Source organism: Botryllus schlosseri, chromosome 3, assembly GCF_051294905.1.
Source record: "Botryllus schlosseri isolate E-star chromosome 3, Bs_hap1, whole genome shotgun sequence".
Taxonomy (NCBI): domain Eukaryota; kingdom Metazoa; phylum Chordata; class Ascidiacea; order Stolidobranchia; family Styelidae; genus Botryllus; species Botryllus schlosseri.
Genome location: NC_137238.1, coordinates 11,587,515 through 11,607,215, shown reverse-complemented (window position 1 = coordinate 11,607,215; position 19,701 = coordinate 11,587,515). Strand labels below are relative to the sequence as shown.

General features: G+C 39.3%; 1 protein-coding gene and 2 long non-coding RNA genes across 4 annotated transcripts in view; all 3 read right to left on the bottom strand.

The window, feature by feature from the left end:
* LOC145434831 (lutropin-choriogonadotropic hormone receptor-like) overlaps nucleotides 1-19,701 on the bottom strand; it is a 509,016-nt gene that overhangs the window by 39,265 nt on the left and 450,050 nt on the right. The gene's annotated exons all lie outside the window — the stretch shown is intronic.
* LOC145435772 (uncharacterized) lies at nucleotides 2,048-6,691 on the bottom strand. The gene is made up of 3 exons (XR_013914007.1): nucleotides 6,467-6,691; nucleotides 3,157-3,284; nucleotides 2,048-2,329 (listed from the first exon to the last, which is right to left on the bottom strand). It is a non-coding gene; the product is annotated as an uncharacterized LOC145435772 (long non-coding RNA).
* On the bottom strand, nucleotides 9,647-19,377 carry LOC145435287 (uncharacterized). 2 transcript variants are annotated; one of them, XR_013913786.1, is made up of 5 exons: nucleotides 19,351-19,377; nucleotides 18,418-18,534; nucleotides 13,400-13,516; nucleotides 13,083-13,189; nucleotides 9,647-9,821 (listed from the first exon to the last, which is right to left on the bottom strand). It is a non-coding gene; the product is annotated as an uncharacterized LOC145435287 (long non-coding RNA). The 2 variants fall into 2 exon arrangements; XR_013913787.1 differs by lacking the exon at nucleotides 13,400-13,516.

Sequence of the window (19,701 nt, the reverse complement as noted above, 5' to 3'; positions counted from 1 at the left end):
GGTATTCTGCTGGACTCTGGTTCAAGAGAATCCCGCTATACGTAGTTGGTCTGCAATTTTAAAGAGTGTTTGACTCACTGCGAACGGTTGTTGAGATTGCCGACAACGTTACAGACGCATCGTTCAAAATTACTTGGAATATCGCTAAATCGTAGAAATCTGCTACAGAAGGTGCGAGTTCAATAAGACCTTTACATACTGTGCGAATATTTGCTGTTTCCGGAACTTAGCAGCAAAGACAATATCACCTGAAAAATTTCGAAGATACAGTCGTCTGATTCAATCGTGTCCAGACGAGTTACGTCAATGTCAGTCGGTCGCAAGTTCTGAAACACGTTGCCCCGTAGACTGCTTTAACCCAACCTCGGACAAATCCACCGACATTGCATAACTAATTATCTCGTTGAATTTTATCAGAGTGGACCTGGACATATATGCAGAGGAAATGCTGGCTGGGCAAACGTGGTGAGGGGGCCAGCGAAAAATATTAACTTGACAAAGCTAACTCTGTAACTGTTGATGTATGGCCCCAGGCATGGAAGGAAAACAGAATGGTTGATTGGTTTGCTCAGAAATGGCCCCGAACGCCAGACTTCCTCTCGTATCACTCACAGCTCAATGTGATAATGGCCTCTGTAACGCAAAAGTTACCGTAATTTTATAATTGCTCACTCAAGCATTGAAACAGAGAGTTCGGTTCTCTGGTGGAAGGATTTTAAGTTACATATTCCGACTTGTCAATGAATGCAATGCACGCTGCTTTAAGGGATTTAATTGCGCCGCTAGAAGATAGATATTCTCACAATAAGCAGCAGCTGCAAACTTACGAACGCTGTCCATTGATGCTTTATAATGCATAAAAATGTATTAAATGCCCGTATGCGAGTCTAAATTTAATTGTAGCCCACAAATACACGGTAATATTGTTCTGCGGCCCGCAGCGTCTTTTGCTGTTAAAATGCGGCCCGTTACACAAGAGAAGTTGAGAACCCCTGCACTATATAGTACTACTGTAGCATTATCAGGAAAATCAGACATTGGGTTATAATTGAAATTAGACCATAAAAAGATTTCATAAATTCGATTAGAATTAGAATTAGAGCATAGAAACATTTCACAAATTACAATGGCCTCGATTAGTATATTTAGAGAGAGAGATATGGTATTCTTTTTCGCCTGCACCATCGAGATGCTTTTTGACGACGGACATGCGATACGGCCTGTATAGTAAGGTCATCTAATCTGCACCCCCGTTTTTTCTCCTCCATGCTGTCCGTGATTGCTGAGCGCCTAGCGGGATAGCCGCGAATACCAGTTTTTGAGTCTTTGGTCTGACCCGGCCGGGGATTGAACACGCGACCTACCGATCGAGAAGCTGGACGCACAACCATTACACTATCTCGCTAGAATATCTAGTTGTCCAAGTCTGGCAACACCGCCTATATCAGGATAACTGAATATATTTTTGAAGATTCTGTCTGTTAGTAGTGTCATATGCTATTAGTAACTTTACAATAATCGCGAACATTCATATCGCAATTTTCAAAACAGAAACTTCCGAAAAACTGCTTACCATACTTAACTATTCTTCCGACATTTTGTATTCTGATTCCACTTGACGAGTCAGGATTTTCTGATGACTCGACTTGACTCGAGTCATTTGCTCAAAATATGGAAATGACTCGACTCGAGTCAATCAGTGTATTGACTCGACTTGGACTTGAGTCATTGCGCATGACTCGAACCTAGTCATATGACTCAAGATTCAGACGGCGAAGACCTACATTTCTTTGAAATTTCGGAGAATAGTAAAGTAACCTCACTATTTAGATTACGCCTATTGGTACTGGTACTTAAAATTTCGACCAGTGAGGGAAATTAGTATATTTATGAATGCGAACCATTCGATATCACCAAACAGAGTTATAAAAAGTGGATTGAACAAGATTTCAACTGGAAGCTGATCAGTCAACACAATGACTTGGACTCGAATTCGAGTCATAATACCATGACTCAGTGGTCAAAGAAAAATTACTCGACTTGACTCGAGTCAAAACTATATTAGTGAGATTGACTTCTGACTCGGAGCCTCGTGACTTGGTTACAACCCCGCCACAGATACATGTCTAACTGTGTCTTGATTTGAAAACGTTGACTTAAGTCTTATACTTCGAAATTAGCAAATTATCTGGATGATAATGATTACGGTTCCTTGTAATATAAGCTGTTTGATAACGATCCTTTACTGATTCGCATCATACGCTTCTACCGTTAAATGCGACGTCGATTTGGTTGAAATTCCCTGATATTTTGCTTGTATAGCAGCATCCTAAAATTGAAAAAATAACCATGAGGCATACGGTAAACATTCAGTTGATAATTTGGGTTGGATTCGAAACGCCCAAGACATCCAAAATGTGTACTGATGTTGTAGCCTTGACTTGCTTTAATGCTTGTTAATAAGCAAGTTAAAATACAATTTTGCAACTCTCCTACGCATAGAATATTACTCACCAACAACATATTTGATTTCACATTCACAGAGTAAGAGTCTGCTACTAATAGCAATCAGTCCTTGAATCTAACAAAAAGCAGATTTGTGCATGTCATGTAATTTGTGTATGTCATATCATGAGTCAAGAAGTGCATATATTATGATTTGTTTATATTGATCAAAAGGACAGTTTGATCAACTTTGGCAAGGCTATGTTTGCCTCTTCATATTGGTCAAAACATTGAAGACCCAGCTAATCCGTGCATTGTTGCACACCCAGTTGACCGCAGCAGTGCGCATTGCTACTCAAGCAATAGATGTAAATTTCTACTCAATGACAAGCATATAGAAGTGACTATGTCAAATCCATGTCAAGCTGCTTTAAATTAAAATAAATATATGAACAGAACTCAGAGAAGTAGTTTCAAAAGAAGTAGTCTAGTTGATGGGTCACATACTCTTAGCAGATAGTCTGAGGGGGGCACTGCAAAATATGTTCAATACTACTGGCAAGCCTGCTCCTAGTCAAGTCTCTCATATTCATAGTGATAGCAATATAGCATTGTCATATTTTCACCCATGTCATAATATCATTAACATTTACTGGCCCCAATTTACGGGGATCGAAAGCTTTCATCATCAAATAAATGTCCATTGCTCACCTCAGATACCATTGCTTCATATTCTTCAGCCCTTTGCTGTTTGTATGTTACACTTGTTTTCTCATGAGCAGAAATCGATAATTTCATTCTTCAAGAGCCCCAAATTTGCGATCTATGCCCATGCAAGTCTGAAGTAGAATAGATAATATGTTTAGTTGTTTACCTTCCTGCCATAACATAACATATAATGTGTATATAGCTTAGTGATAATCAGGGCTTCGGAGCCGGAGCCGGAGCCCGGAGCCGGAGCCCCGGAGCCGTGCATTTTTACCGGAGCTGGAGCCGGAGCCGGAGCTCTATATAAAATTCAGCCGGAGCCGGAGCCGGAGCTGGAGCCAGTTATTTGAGGGGTAGCTCCGGCTCCGACGTATTTCATAAGATGCTATTATATATGCAACAACCATATCCGCTGAGCTCACCGAATTCAACAGCAGGCCTTCGCGATATTAAGAATCTTTTCCTCTTTGGCGCTACATTTTCCGACTAACCATGTTCCTGGGGGTTCAACAGCAGAGCAGTCGTATGTTCAATGTTCAATTTTCATACACGAGTGCCGAACCTCGGTATGCGACATATGCCTGTGAATATTGTGGGTATTCGGCATACCCGCAATTTCATCATCAGCACAACCTTGTTGGCCGATTGTATATACGGCTCGAAAATAATGATCACTATGTATTACGCGAAATGTGAGAGATGTTAAAAACGTGATTTCGTTGCACATGCCGATATGACGAGCACGAGCCGAGAAATTCCGTCTCATCATTGCTATGAATCGGATAAGCAAATACTCGTTTTTTCGTGATAGTTCTTTGGTCGGGCCGCGAAAGTGGACAGTGTTATTGCGAGTATGCAACAGTGTTGGGATCAAGTCACTACCTTCGAGTCACGAGTCATTTCGAGTCATTGATCATTTTGACTCGAGTCAAGTCAAGTCAATCGATTCTCGAAGGTGACTCGAGTCAAGTCAAGTCACTCGATTTTTGAAGGTGACTCGAGTCAAGTCGAGTCAAGTCAAGTCAAGTCACCAGTCAAGTCACAATTCAAGTCAAATTGCCTTTTTCGAAGTATGAGGCATGATTACGTCATTACATTTTACTAGCTGTCTGAAATACAGATTGAGTAACCATTGATTCTGAACCGATGAACGAATATAGAGTTGAATATACACCCAAGAAGGCACTGTATCGCTCACATACACGTAAAACTGTTAAACTACGTAAGTAATGGCATAGCCTCAGTTTATAGTTACCAGACAAATTAGAGAATAGAGAAACGAAGTTATAAGATCCAATGCGTTATCCATTTACATATTGACATGATACAATTCGTGCCTGCACTAATGGTTGAGGAGTATGTAAACTATATTCGAATTCAAATTCGATAAAACAGAGGTTTGGTTAAGGTAAGTACAGAGAACAGAAATATATATTTTCCATTAAATTACTTTACTACTAGTTCATGACAACGTAAGCTGTATGCTTTCGATCATATGGTTTGTGGTAAATTTATTTGTCAGAGAAAAACGGAGACTCAGTAAAAAGCACGATCATTGAATGGTTTGTAGCTCTCACGGGTTACACCAGAGTTTCGCGAACAATCCGAACATTAGATACGGTGAATTATACAGTGAATTTTATCGACACCGATTACTTCATGACTTGAAATTGACTCGTGAATTTTTCTCCGAGTCACGAGTCAATCCACATTTTTGATAGGCCGAGTCAAGTCAAGTCAAGTCATTTTAGCAAAGTGACTCGAGTCAAGTCAAGTCATACGAAAAAGGTGACTCGAGTCTGACTCGAGTCAAGTCATGACTCGAGTCATCCCAACACTGGTATGCAATTATGCATGCTAATTGCAATTCATTACTGCGCATCATTGTCATCTTCAGTAAGGATTTTCGAGCTTAATAGGGGATGCCAGAAGAGTAGGCCAAAACCCCATAGTATTCTATGTTGGAGACAAACTACTGATTTGATACGCGATTTCCAATTTATAATCATCTGTTTCGTAAACTTGTAAATGTGCAATGTGCATACTGCATAGTTTAATTCGTTATGGGCATGGCGCAATGTGCACGGCACAGTGTTTATTTCGAATATTCGATTCATTTCAACGGGAAAATATTAATCCGATAAACTTGATCGACACCGGATGGACTGGTAACGAGTGCACCAATATCGAACGTCAAACCATTGGCCATTTGGTACAAATCGAATTTCTATTGATCACGTCGTTATATCCGCCCATTTTGCCCTTACTACATTTAAAGTTTAATAATAATCGCACATTTAAAGATTGAATTAAGCTGTATGGTAATGGTAATGGCCTAATGGTAATGAGTACAGTGCCAGTGTTAGAACACCGCATCAGAATTTTATTGCTGTGGCACGGAGTAAAGTGCTTTTTTAGTTTATTGTAATATACGACGATTTATTAAGATGTGACTGAACCCTGGATCTGCCAATGCGTCGAAACTGATATTTTAGTCCAGTCATCAATAACATCCCAAGTGCCGCGGCTAGACTAATCATATTTTTGGTTGGCCTAGCGAGTTCAGAATCTGAGCAATTCAATTTCGATAATATAACAGAATTTCGATAATATAATGTGAAATTAGCTCGCGGGCTACTCAGAGCCTTCTCGCGGGCCACATATGGCCCGCAGGCCGCGGGTTGCTCACCCCTGATACAGACAGACACCTTCGATGGTTTTCAGTGCCGGAGCCGGAGCTGGAGCCGGAGCAGTGGTAATAATGCTGCTCCGGAGCTGGAGCCGGAGCTGATGTATGATAGAAGAAAGCTCCGGAGCCGGAGCTGGAGCAATGCAAATTTACGGCTGCTCCGAAGCCCTGGTGATAATGACAGGGTGATAGGCTGATAACATAACCCTGCATGGTCAGTGGTAGGCTACCTTTACACTTAAACAGGTCGTGATGTGCTTTGGTAATCATAATACTTACCTATATAACGACAATCGATTTTTTTTTCAATGCACTTACAAACGATGTTGATCGAGCCCAAATTACCGTAGTTTATAATCATAGCTGATGCTGCACCTGTCAACAGTATCTCCATTAGAGCCATTGAGCTACTGTGTCTTGGATATTGGTATCGGTACTGGTGATACAACAATGTATGTGAATTCAATGTATCGTCACTACCGGTACGTTTAAAATTCCAGCTTGCCACATATAATTCTGTTCAGTACAGCTGCAACACTGAGTAACAGGAATCGGATCTGTACCGGAAACGCAACGGAACAAATGTTCTCTACTACTATAGTACCGATACGAAATGTAACTCACCATTCAGATATTTTCAATCTCGAATGAGACTTTCTTCACAGATTCACGACAACTAATACGGTCAGTCGATAGCCAGTCTGGTCTCGTAAGCGCGGAAATACGGCATATAACGAAACATTTTACATAGCTGTAGCGAAACATAGCAGCAGCTGTTCTGGTGACGACGGTTTGTTTGTTCCATTATGATGTGACAATTGACTCACTGATGCAATAACTATATTGAAGTTAAGGATCTCCGGAATATTTGTATGTATATAGGCTTACCATACGTCCTCTTTTAAGAGGATTTGTCCTCTTTTTTGACTTGTTTGAAAGTGTCCTCGGAGGACGCCCTTTTGTCCTCTTTTTTGAGATTTTGTCCTCTTTTTTGAAAATTTAGGTCAGATTTAGAGAAAATTGCGAGTGATATGCCGCAAATTAGCGCAGAAGTGAAGCTCCGGCGGGTATTTCGAAGGGAAAAGTGGTGATTTCAGCTCTGAGCGGAAAGAAGACCTTTTTTTTTAGTCATCCACCTGGCAATGTGGAGTGAAAAACGTGATTTTGAGCTCTGAGCGGAAGTGATGACCTTTTTTTTTTAGTCAACCGATCATGAAGTGGGGAAAATTTACCGGTTTTTGAGAATTCTTCTCCAGTTTTGCAAGTCTGAAATTTCTGAAAAAGTGTCCTCTTTTTTCATTTCCGAAATATGGTAAGCCTATATGTATACTATAATTGATTTATCAGAAATGTGGATTTGATAGCTGTGAAGCTGCAGATTACATCATAATAAGCTTAAAACAGTCTTGCAGTAATAGATTCATCTTCATAGATCGAACCATTGATACGATCCGAAAGCTGTATGCGAATTGTCGTTGTCGGTTAGGCTTAGTGTGCAATTCATAAAGCTACCAAATAGTGAATAACATAACAATATAGATATGAAAATAACCAGGAAACTTTTCCCCAATTTAGTCCCTCTTTCGCCCACTTCAATGATTGTTCGGTGACGTAACCTGGTGTCCCATTTTAATTTGAATTCTTGTTACGCCCATATTGCGTACTGCTCACGTAAGTTTGTGGCTAAAATTTTACTCCTTCTTGTATTCCCAGCTTTAAATACCCGTAACCTGCATTATACTGTGGTTATACACTAATGCCGTGCGGCATAGGCCCAATATATTTTGTACATAGATATAGCCTACGTACATTCGTACAACTGTGCATTTGACGTGGCATGAAAGAAATTATAAACCAATATCGTGGCAACTTCATAATGTGTCGTATTTTTGCCACACACTTGAGATACATCGGTCACACTATAGTAGCCAGGGTGAAACTTCAGCCAAAGTACGAGTACCGCAGTGCACGATAAATGTGAATTACAATATGATATTGTGGACTTGACTATTATTCATTCATGTCGATGTAGCACAACACGAACTAATACAACGAATGCTTATTTGTCACTGAAGCTGAAGCTATTTGCGTAAGCGAATTTACTTGATCGAACTGGGTTAAATCCATAAAAACTGAACAATGCAACATTGCCTAAGCCTACCCAAGAAGCCTTAAAGACACGGACAACAATAAAGTGGGTGAAAACACGCATTTTCGGTGGATAATTAAAACCCAAAGAGAATATGTCCTACACGACCTACAGTTAGACACAACAGGCTTAACCAGGCTTCTGACCGACACAGACTTAAAACTTCAACAGTTTTGTGTAAGCTTGAGGAAGCGGTTAGCGCGGATTGAATCCCAAACTTCATATTTGTCTGACAAAAGGTGTGATCTCTAACAATTCACCCCAAATGCCAATCCTTCGGGTGTATATTTTATGGTATGTGTGTATAGGGGTGTATTTGGCTTATTTCCACCAATAGCTTAGGTGTAAATGACAAATTTAGTACCCAATAAGTGTGATGACTCAAAACACACCCTAGGCTAGGGTGTGAATTGCGAAAACACACCATTTTCGTTTACAGTGTACTCATTGCTCATGATGTGTTGATTAAGGTATTGATAGCCATCTTGCTAGTTTGTTCATTTACACTTGTGTTGCTAAAATGTGAAATCAAAATTGCTGTGTCATGTAGGCTCATTGTAGTTTCGAGTGTAGGCAAACATTGGAATTATACATCTTGTCACAGACCCGAGTTATATTTCAGAGAGCTTAATTATTATGTGTAACATGTTCTTCTGTTTTTTCAGTTATAGAATGGGAGTTTAGATTTCGGTAATATTTTTGGATCAGGATGAAGTTAGACTGCAAATCTGGAAAATATTTCTTTATCAGGATGGAGTTGGACAGTCAATTTTGAAAATATTTTTGGATCAGGATGGAGTCGCCCGATAAAACCGAACCGAAGACGGTAACATTGAAAACACGACTAATATGACTACGTTTTAAAATTGTATAACAATTATGTCATGAAAACTCTGCGCAATTGTACAGTGTGCACTGTGCAGTGTGCATTCATGCCCTGGTCGTGCGAGGCACGAAACTTTTTCAAAGGTAATGAATGAATTCGATCGATAAATATATACATACACACAAAATTCGAAAATTTTTAAAAATATCTCGTGATTGTGTCTCATTCTGTAGATTATTGATAAAAAACAACAATGAGCCTGAAAAAAGCTTACAGGAAAGCCGTAAAGATTCCGGGCAAGGCGTTTGAAAGTAGCTGCTCAAGAATGGGCGTGCCGCCGACCATAGAGCGGCGAGAAGACTAGTAATCACATCACCACGACTCTTGATTGGCTAATCGTCTATGCTTCAATGATCATGACAGCAGCAGCTTGCTGATTAGGTGTTCAAGGAGTCTGCTACCGGCGGGGATTCTGAAAGCGCATTGTTGGTGGGTTCGCGGATGATGATTTAAGATTAATTCAGTGAAAACAAATATAAAGCTTCACTCATGGCGAAAAGAGTGGTTATACACACCCCAAAAGGTGGTACACGAAAACAGAACTTACGTAACCCTGCCGGTGTGAATTACCAGAATCCACCCCATTCCTTGCGGTGTATATCGGATATTTCACCCTAGCCATTAGAATTGATTGGGGCGGAATTTCAATATATAAACCCCACTTGAAATCTTGCATCTTCTTCCAAATGGCACGCTATTGCAAATAAACTTTCTTGATTGCATATATTCGATATCAATTGAGCCATAATAACTTTAACTAGAAACATATTTCGTGAAATAACAAAAACAGAGATCCCAGCGACGGAGAAAAAAATTCACTGAAAATACTGCTCGCAGAACATTGCCCATGTAGTATGGGAAGTCGCCTCCTCCAGGTTTCCGCAAAACACTCTTGTACGGCGAAGGCTGAGTCACTATCTTCAGCAAGAACTTTTGGCATCATCCTGAAATCAAAATGCATATATTACAACCCAAATAACAGGCACATATGCTAACATGCATAACTTAATGAAAGACCACAAAAATAAAAGCCATTACAAAGTATATATATTTTCACAAAGTACTTACAAAAAATCAGATGTTACACTTGCTAAGGAATTGCAGCACAGACTGTGGTCCGATAGGGTGAACTTACCGCTATAGGAAACATGTTCAGTTCACACACGATCACTGTATGCGTGGGCAATTAGGCATCGACAAGATGGAAATTTATGGATAGTTTTCATGCAAACCGCATGTAACAGGCAGACTTGGACAACTAGAAAACGTTCCCTTTTTCCAAATTGGATTGGAATTATATTACAACTACAAGTTTTTTTTTTCGAATTAGAGTAGAATTAAAGTTTGAGCTACACAGTTGGAAATTAGATTAAAATTATAATTCTAGCTAACAGTTTTTTTCAAATTAGATTCGAATTAGAATTACTGAAATTGCCAAAAGTTGAATCCAACTCCGTTATCATCAAATCATAGTTCATCTTATGAGCATGAGAATAGCAAATGTCTACTGTACACTAGGGCTGTTCAAAAATGACTTTTTTTCAAATCTACTGGCTACTTGATAAAATTGTTAGGTTACCTAATTGAAGCCTGCACACCAAATTTTGTTTGATTCCAACCAGTAGCCGCATTGCTACAAGAGAAGAAAGTTTTTTATTTATTATATGAAAATGAATGAAAAAAGATTTAAAATTTTCTGTTCACCCCATTAAATTGTTAGGTTGTCTATAGCAACAATGCTCAACCGATGTGGCTCAATTCCAACCAGTGGAAGCGGAGTTATTGCCGTCGCAAAATTTTGGATTTGAACAAAATAGTATTTACGGTGAACGATTCTTTAATCATTTATGACTGTTGTGCCCACCGTAAATACTATTTTATTCAAATCCAAATCTTTCGAAATCAATAACTCCGCTTCGGCTGGTTTGATTTGAGCCAAATTTGGTGGGCATATCTTGAAAAAGCAACCGGGCAAAAACTGAATAAACAAAAAACTGAAATACTCAGCCTTCACTACAAAGCCTACTCGACAAGGAAAAATGAATTACAGAAAAATATCAAGCCACCCATCAACATATTGGGGCAGTACTTCGGCGAAGAACAAATTGAAACAACATGGAGCGGGGTTACCAGAAAAATAGAAAAAACACTCTATAGTAACAATCAACGTGCGCTTACCTGGTATGGGAAAAACACAATAATAAACTCGACGATATCTAGTCTAATCACCTACCATGCGAGATCCATCCCCCCTTCAGCTGAGACAACCGCCAAGCTAACAAAACTAGTCTTTCAGTATTTATGGAGCCCGGAAAAAATTGAAATAATAAAACGAAACAAATTAATCAGGGGAACACAATGAGGTGGAATTGATACACTGCACGTTCCAAGTAAGATCAAAGCATGCAACATGGAAGTCATCGCGAAGATGTCGAACCTCGACAAACCTATGGAAATCTGGCAATACTATACTCTCTACGAATTAGGACCGACGCTAAGAAAATGGAATCCAAAACTCTTCACGAATAGTATGCCGCATAGAACCCACTTGAATGACAAATGGAAAAAGATCATTAATACAGCAAAGGAACTAAATTGGAAAGTGGAAGATTGGCAAGATACAAATATGAAAGCAATATACATAGCAGTCAAAAGATTGCATGAAAGCAAGACCGAGAAACTGAATGCAGAGATCTCGTGGAAAGAAATACACATGAAAGATAAAGCCTTAAACAAAATCGTGAAGAATTAAGAGAGAGTCATATCTTTTAGAATAGCAAACGATGGCTACTTATTCGGAATGCAAAGAATACAGAAGAACATAATGATGCATAAAAATGGGACGTATGCCCTGACGAAATGCCGTCAATGTGGTTCCCAAAACGAAAATATCATGCACATAATGTACTACTGTAAATCATCAAGAAAAATCCTGAGGAACCTGGAAAGACTCCTCTTGGATGCAACAAGCTGCCAGACGGATCTTGATGAAAATAAAATACAATGTATTGGCACGAAAAATAACACAGACGCAGTAACGTTTATCCTAGGCCTATACAAAGGAAAAGTCATACGTAATAGGATGAAACTTGAGATGGAAAATAGAATGGAAGATGATGCCGGTATCTATGTACTTAGAACCTGCAGATCCATATACAAAACTGCCTTGAGGAGACTCGGTACCCAAGAAGTACTAACAAAGTCCTTACAGTCTCTAAAAGCCTTCTTGGAAAGGAATAACACGAGACCTTAAGTAACTTGCAACCTGCTCACAACGAGTTTCGTTAAGTTAACTTTTAAATGACTGACTGTTCCAAAAAAAAAGCAATGAAAAAAAAACAAAAATAAAAAATTAAAAAATATATAAAACCAATGTAATAAATACCTCGAGCTGGAGGTAACCCTAAAGAGAAGGCTGCTGAACGCCGGCGGATACGGAGAGCCGTAAAAAAATGGTGGGCATCGTTTCTATAGACAACCTTACAATTTCATGGGTGAACAGAAAATTTTGAATTTTTTTACTAATTTTTAGATAATAAATAAAATAACTTTCTTCTCCTGTAGCAATGCGGCTACTGGTTGGAATTGAACCAAATTTGGTGTTTAGGCTTCAATTCCGTAATCTAACAATTTTTACCAAGTAGCCAGAAGAATTTGAGAATAAAGATTCATTTTTAACACCCCTACTGTACAGCAAGCTTGGCTTGTTTCGCACTATACAGTTCTTCTGTAGCATTTCCAGGAAAACCAGACATTAGATTAGACTTAAAATTAGACCATAGACAGATTTCATACATTCGATTAGAATTGAAATTAGAGCATAGAAACATTTCACAAATTAGAATAGCTTCAATTAGAATAATTAGACAACTAGAATACTGGCAACACCGCCTATATCAGAAATAACTGAATATGTTTTTGAAGATTCTTTCTGTTAGTAGTGTCATATGCCATTAGTAATTTTATATTAGTCGCGAAGATTCATATCGCAATTTTCAAGGTAGAATCCTCTGAAAATCTGCGTACCATACTTTACTATTTTTTCAACATTTCGTATTCCACTTGGCGTAGTTTTGACTTGTATTGGGAACTGTTGCATCGACTTGAGTAGCAACGCTGGTAACTTTGACCATCTCTGCTTTGGTTTACCTCATAGATGCGACTACGAAAGTTGACATCAGGTGTCATTACCAAAGTTGTAATACCTGCTGGCTTGATAACGAGTCTTTCAGTTTTCGCAGCATACTTCTAAACTCGGTTAGTTCCTATGATATAATCTTGCTCTTGCAGCATGCAGTCTTTAAGCAGCATCCTGAAATTAGAAGAAAATCAGAGAAAGAGATGCATGGACTTGATTTAAATTTGACTACTTGGTATTAATGCAAAACACGAAACGTTTTCTAGTTGGGCAATATTGACTTTCAGAATGGATTCAAAGCGACCGCAGATACAGGTCTGATTAGAAAACATTGACTTGCCTTATACATGGAAATTAGCAAATTAGCTGGATGCTAATGATTACCTTGCAATATGTGCTGTTTGATAACGATCCATCACTGTTTCTCAGCATACGGTTTCATGGTTCAATGCGACGTCGACTTGGTTGAAATGCCCTGACATGATCTTGTATAGTAGCATCCTAAAATTGAAATAATAACCATGAGGTATAAACGTTTAGTTGACAATTTGGATTGGATTCTAAACTCATCTGATATGTGCGCTAGGGGTCTTCAAAAATGGATTTTTTTTCTCAAATCGTACTGGCTACTTGATAAAATTGTAAGGTTACCTAATTTAAGCCTGCACACCAAATTTGGTTCGATTCCAACCAGTAGCCGCATTGCTACAGGAGAAGAAAGTTTTTTATTTATTATATGAAAACGAATAAAAAAATATTTGAAATTTTCTGTTCACCCCATTAAATTGTTAGGTTGTCTATAGAAACAATGCTCAACCGATTTGGCTCAATTCCAACTAGTGGAAGCGGAGTTATTGCCGTTGAAAAATATTGGATTTTAATATAATAGTACGGGTTTACGGTGACTGATTCTTTAATCATTTATTACAGTTGTGCCCACCGTAAATACTATTTTATTCAAATCCAAATTTTTCGACATCAGTAACTCCGCTCCGGCTGGTTTGAATCGTGGCAAATTTGGTGGGCATCGTTTATAGACAACCTAACAATTTCATGGGTGAACAGAAAATTTTGACTCATTTTAATATAATAAATTAAAAAAACTTTCTTCTCCAGTAGCAATGCGGCTGCTTGTTGGAATCAACCCAAATTTAGTGTGCAAGCTTCAATTAGGTAACCTAACAATTTTATCAAGTAGCGAGTAGAATTTGAGAATAATAAGTCATTTTTGAACACCCCAACTGCACCGCAAGCTTGGCTCGTTTCGCATTATAGTTCTCCTGTAGCCTTTTCAGGAAACCCAGACATTAGATTAGAATTAAAATTACTGTAGACCATAGAAAGATTTCATAAATTCGATTCGAATTATAATTAGAGCATAGAAACATTTCACAAATTAGAATAGCTTCAACTAGTATAATTAGACAACTAGAATATCTAGTTGTCCAAGTCTAGCATCACCACCTGTACCAGGAATAACTGAATATATTTTTGAAGATTGTTCCTGTTAGTAGTGTCATATGCCATTAGTAATTTTATATTAGTCGCGAAGATTCATATTGCAATTTTCAAAGTACAAACTTCCGAAAGACTACTTACCATACTTGACTATTTTTCCGACATTTCGTATTCTACTTCCACTTGACGTAGTTTTGACTTGTATTGGGAACTGTTGCATCTACTTGTAATCGAGTATAAATTGACGGGGTATTTCTACATAGACTTGAGTAGCAACTATAGTAACTTTGACCATCGCTGCTTTGGTTTACTTCATATATGCGACTACGAAAGTTGACACCGTCGTTAACAAAGTTGTAATACCTGCTGGCTTGATAACGAGTCTTTCAGTTGTCGCAGCATACTCCTAAACTCGGTTAGTTCCTGTGATGTAATCTTGCTCTTGCAGCATGCAGTCTCTAAGCAGCATCCTAAAATTTGAAAAATAATCAGAGAAAGAGATGCATGGACTTGATTTAAATTTGACTACTTGGTATTAATCCAAAACACGAAACGTTTTCTAGTTGAGCAATATTGACTTTCAGAATGGATTCAAATCGACCGCAGATACAGGTCTGATTAGGAAACCTTGACCTGCCTTAGCCAAGTGGTTCCCAACCTTTTTCGACCCATCGTCCCCTTTTCAAGGTCAACACCGATCATCGCTCCCAAAATTTTGTGTACCGAAAATTGGGCATACAAACTGTAATCACCAGACTTGAACAAACTACTGAATTTTCAAGAAGCGCAACTAGAACTATAACTATAACTACTCAATGTTCAAAACTCGCAACTAGAACTATAACTAGAACTAACGAAATTTAAATATCGGCAACTAACTAACTAAAACACAACTAACTAAATTTATTTGTCAATCAACTCATTCGTTTTTTATTAGAATTCGGCGTTCCAGCCTTCCACATGAACGTCAGTACAACGAAATTACTAAAAAATCAGACAGACAGAACTATTCTGTAATCAGTACAGGATGAACTGAACTATTTTCTGCAGCGGTTGCTGATTGCAGTGAATCAACATGAGTCTCGAAAATCTTTTTTCGTTGAATTTTGCCCTCTTTGGGGAATACAAAATCCCAGCATGCGAGAAAGCCCTTTCACTGGGCGCAGATGTCGCAGTCAGCCCAAGAAAATCTTTCGCCAAGTTCCGTAATTCTGGCAAGTCGGTCATATTCCGCCAACAGTCTAGCACAGTGGTTCCCAAAGTGGGCGCCAGCGCCCCCCTGGGGGCGTTCGCGAGCATGAAGGGGGCGCTGGCCATTAAATGGGCGATTTGGGGGCGCTGGCTAGAAAATTGGGCGGTAGGGGGGCGCTGAGAGCAAATGCCGGCGGTGTAGGTTTAGAAGGCAACTGCTGCGTATAGTGTTGAAACGATTGAATAATAAAGCAGCTAGATTCGCAGTAAAATGCATAAGAGATTCAGTAAGGGCAAGGGCAAGGGTCCGTCTATTTATTCAGCTGTACCGGAAAAGTCCATTGTTACTTGAAAATGTTATTCCTGCTCATCAATAGACTAATGTAGCAGTTGGCAGCATACCCGAAAAGCGTGGTTCGTTATGTGCTACTGTAAGAACTTCGAAGTATATTTGAGCAGTTATTACTGACCGCAAAACGTGATGGCTTTTTAAGAGAAACTATCTTGCGGGATTTTATTATCTGTTTCAAACGATCGTGGATTTTCCACAGCGCTGTCACCGTTGCATTCGACACGGCGTTCTGGTTGCGACAAACGACATATCACTCATAAAGGTGAACATGGCATCTGTCCGTATTCGGTGACAACTGACAAGTTAGTGATAATTCAGCGGAATGTTGCGACACAACAACTGTTCCAATTCTCAAGCTTGCTCTGAGCTACCGGTCCAGCACGAATACCTGATTTTGATCGAGAAACATGAATCAATCATCTCACAAAATTACACGAGGATGGTGATTTGGTTCCAGGATAGAGTCCAATTAGAAATTTCTCACCGGATAGTCAATCCATTCTGTGTAGTTTCCAGGCATGAAATGTTTGAGCAGCTGGTTACATTGTAGTTAGGGTTACCATACGTCCTCTTTTAAGAGGATTCGTCCTCTTTTTTGTTACTTTTTTGAAAGTGTCCTCGAAGGACGCCTAAATGTCCTCTTTAGGAATTTGTCCTATTTTTTGGAAAGGTTTGGTTAAATGTACGTGATTTAACCAGAGATATGGGAAATTAGCGCTCGAGTAACGATCTGGAGGATTTTTTTTGGACCTGAGCCAGAAAAAATGACATTTTTTCAGTGAACCAGCCACTAACTCGGAAAAAATTTACCATTTTACTCCAGTATTGTAATTCTGAAAATTTTGAAAAAGCCATCTCTTTTCAGATTCCCAAAATATGGTAACCCTAATTGTAGTGCAGAACAATTTTGAGTTCAACCAAAAGTTCAATATCTCCAATCAATCGTTCTGGATACATAATTAAATAAAAAATAAACAAACTCTCACAGGAATAGGGTTGGATTTTTCGTTGTTGCCCTTCGCCGCTCATATTTGATATAGCGTGTTCTCAGCGCCGTGACCAGCAAGCTCCTGACTCACATCAGAAACCGACTTGCCAGTAGGCCTACATGAAGTGAATACTGGAGATTTTCGACTGATATTGTTCCTACTAAAACTCAAACCCAATATGACGAGAATGATCATACACCAGCTTCATTCGTCTCATTATTAGCTGTATTAAATGCAGAACAACTTTCGTTTTATGATCAGGCGTGGTGAGGGGGGTGTCGGGGGCCGTGACACTTCATTCGTTGTCCAGGAGGGCGGTAGCTCAAAAAAGTATGGGAGACACTGGTCTAGCACATTCTGACCCAGGGATAGTCGCTGTTCTGTGGCATACTTTTTCAGCTCAGACGGGCCGGATTTAACTTCAAGCGGACGACACTGACTTGGAAGTAGAAATTTGAAGAGTGAGAGTCTCGGTTTCTTGCGCGTTGGAGAGCCAGGAGGTGACGACCCAGGCAATTTCTGCAATTTCCTTTGTAAAGATACCTTGGGCGAATCCAGATCGTCTTCTCTGTGTGCCTGGGCAGGCGTGGTCGGCATCATCAGACGCGACACCTTAGTTCCAAGATAATACTCGCCAGCGCACAGCAGGAGATCATTAGTTCACATTCCAATTAGTACAGTAAACAACCTCAAGATCGCTGCGCTCCTGCGCACTGTCGATTGTTGTGAATTTGCCGATGCCGAGTTAGCAGTGAACTCGGCATAAAGGTATAATCAATGTTTTAACTATGATCCAACAATGAGCATTTGATCCTTTGCCATGATCACATTAGTAACCCTAAGTAACCTCACTTGTCACGCGGCGAGAGTTCTCATCGCGCAGGGCAGGACACACAAGTGTTTTCTAGTTGTTCGGCAACTAATATTTTTTTGAAATGCGCAACTAAAACTAGAACTACTGAATTTTCAAAATCTGCAACTAAAACTAGAACTAGAACTACGCAATTTTCAAAATCCGCAAATACAACTAGAACTAGAACTACTCAAAAAACTGTTAGTTAGTTGACCGTCAACTAACTAAATGTTTAGTTTGTACAAGTCTGGTAATCACCGGCTGGTTGACTAAAAAAAGGTCAAATTTTCGATGTCCAATTTGACACACTTTTGTAACTAAATTTCCGTGGGTTGACTAGAAAAAAAAGGTCAGCCGTTTTGACGCGTCATCGCCCCCCTATCGCCCCCTTCGCTATTTTCGCCCCCCGTCGCCCCCTTTGTCCATTTTCGGCCCCTTCGTCATTTTCGCTCCCCTAGACCGCCAAATCGCCCCCTGGGGGGCGATATCGCCCACGTTGGGAACCACTGCCTTAGCCTATACACGGAAATTTGCAAATTAGCTGAATGATAATGATTACCTTGGAATATAAGCTGTTTGATAACGATCCTTTACTGTTTCGCAGCATACGCTTCTACCGTTAAATGTGACGTCGATTTGGTTGAAATTCCCTGATATTAGCTTGTATAGCAGCATCCTAAAATTGAAAAAATAACCATGAGGCATACGGTAAACGTTTAGTTGACAATTTGGATTGGATTCGAAACGCCCAAGACATCCGAAATGTGTACTGATGTTGTAGCCTTGACTTGCTTTATGCTTGTAAATAAGCGAGGTAAAGTACAATTTTGTAACTCTCCTACGCATAGTATATTACTCACCAACAACATATTTGATTTCACATTCACAGAGTAAGAGTCTGCTACTAATAGCAATCAGTCATTGAATCTAACAAAAAGCAGATTTGTGCATATGCACAGATCGTGTGTATGTCATATCATGAGTCAAGAAGTGCATATATTATGATTTGTTTATATTGATCGAAAGGACAGTTTGATAAACTCTGGCAAGGCTATGTTTGCCTCTTCATATTGGTCAAAACATTGAAGACCCAGCGAATCCGTGCATTGTTGCACACCGAGTTGACCGCAGTAGTGCGCATTGCTACTCAAGCAATAGATGTCAATTTCTACTCAATGACAAGCATATAGAAGTGGCTACGTCAAATCCATGTCAAGCTGCTTCAAATTAAAATAAATATATGAACAGAACTCAGAGAAGTAGTTTCAAAAGAAGTAGTCTAGTTGATGGGTCACATACTCTTAGCAGCTAGTCTGAGAGGGCCACTGCAAAATATGTTCAATGAGGTAAGCCTGTCCCTAGTCAAGTCTCTCATATTCATAGTGATAGCAATATAGCATCATCATATTTTCACCCATGTCATAATATCATTAACATTTACTGGCCCCAATTTACGGGGATCGAAAGCTTTCATCAAATGTCCATTGCTCACCTCAGATACCATTGCTTCATATGCTTCAGCCCTATTTATACCTTCCTACCACAACATAACATAATATATAATGTGTATATAGCTCAGTGATAATGACAGGGTGATAGGCTTATAAACATAGCTCTGCATAGTCCGTGGTAGGGTGCTTTGGTAATCAATATAACGACAATCGAGTCGATTTTTTTCAATGCACCCAAATTACCGTAGTTTATAATCATAGCTAATGCTTAACCTGTCAACAGTATCTCCATTAGAGCCATTGAGCTACTGTGTCTTGAAGATTGGTATCGGTACTGGTGATACAACAATTTATGTGAATTCAATGTATCGTCACTACCGGTACGTTTAAAA